This window comes from Stegastes partitus, unplaced genomic scaffold (assembly GCF_000690725.1).
Source record: "Stegastes partitus isolate 25-593 unplaced genomic scaffold, Stegastes_partitus-1.0.2 Scaffold345, whole genome shotgun sequence".
NCBI classification, from domain to species: domain Eukaryota; kingdom Metazoa; phylum Chordata; class Actinopteri; family Pomacentridae; genus Stegastes; species Stegastes partitus.
In genome coordinates, this window is record NW_007578076.1 from 106,122 (window position 1) to 107,185 (window position 1,064).

Below are 1,064 nucleotides of genomic sequence, written 5' to 3' on the forward strand. Positions count from 1 at the left end.
CTGTGACAGTCTATGGAAGTACGCTGGTGTTGATGAAATTAATTTTACCCGTGCTTTCCCTGTCAGAATGTCCGCTGTAAAAAAAAAAAAAAAAAAAGTCCATGGGAGCTTCAATATTCTTTCCTTTTTATTTCAGTTTAATTTAGCAACATAACTAAGGAATGGGTCAGAGTCACCTCTGCCCACCATAACTAAAGATAAAGATAAACTTTATTGATTGTGGGGAAAGTTCACCGTTACAACAGCTCCAAAAAAAGTGTGCAGTCAGTGCAAGAATAATTGGGAACACCCAGTGCAAAAAGTAGGAAAGAAACAGAAACACACAGTGTCACAAATATTGCAAAATAAAAAAACATTATATACAGAAGATGTTTTTTTTTTTTTTTTTTAAAGAAGACTATATACACAAAGATGAGGTAGTCATGGTTATTGCACAGAGTGGAATGTGTTTGTTGGTGGAAAAAAGAAAAAAGTGCAGCAGTAACAGAGGCACCAGTGGAGTTTATAGTGCAGCGTTGTAAAGTCTGACTGTTGTTGGGATGAAGGACCTGCGGAAACGTTCCTTCTTACACTTTGGGTGTAACAGCTGAACGCACTGCGTAAGGAGCTCACAGTCTGATGCAGAGGATGGGAGGTGTTTCCTGTGATGGCAGACAGTTTGGCCAGTGCCTTCCTCTCAAGTTTTATCAAACAATTTTAAGCCTAATCTTAAAAGTAAGGAGGGTGTCTGCCTCCAAACTGAGAGCTGGTTCCCACAGGAGAGGAGCCTGACAGCTAAAGACTGCTCTCTGAGAGGAAAGTGCTCCATTAGGATAATATATTACCATAAGGTTTTTAAGATTGGATGGAGCTCGGTCATTCAGGGCTTTCTATGGGCTTTTTGGACCAGCTTCATTTGTTCTTTCAGCCGTGGCTCAGGTAGTAGGGCAGGTTGTCCGCTAATCGCAAGTTTGTCGATGCATCATTGGGCAAGACACTGAACCCCAAGTTGTCCCCGACGGCAGCTGAGCTGTCCAATGGGAAAATAAGAAATACCTTGTAAAGTGAACCATCGCTAATCTCTC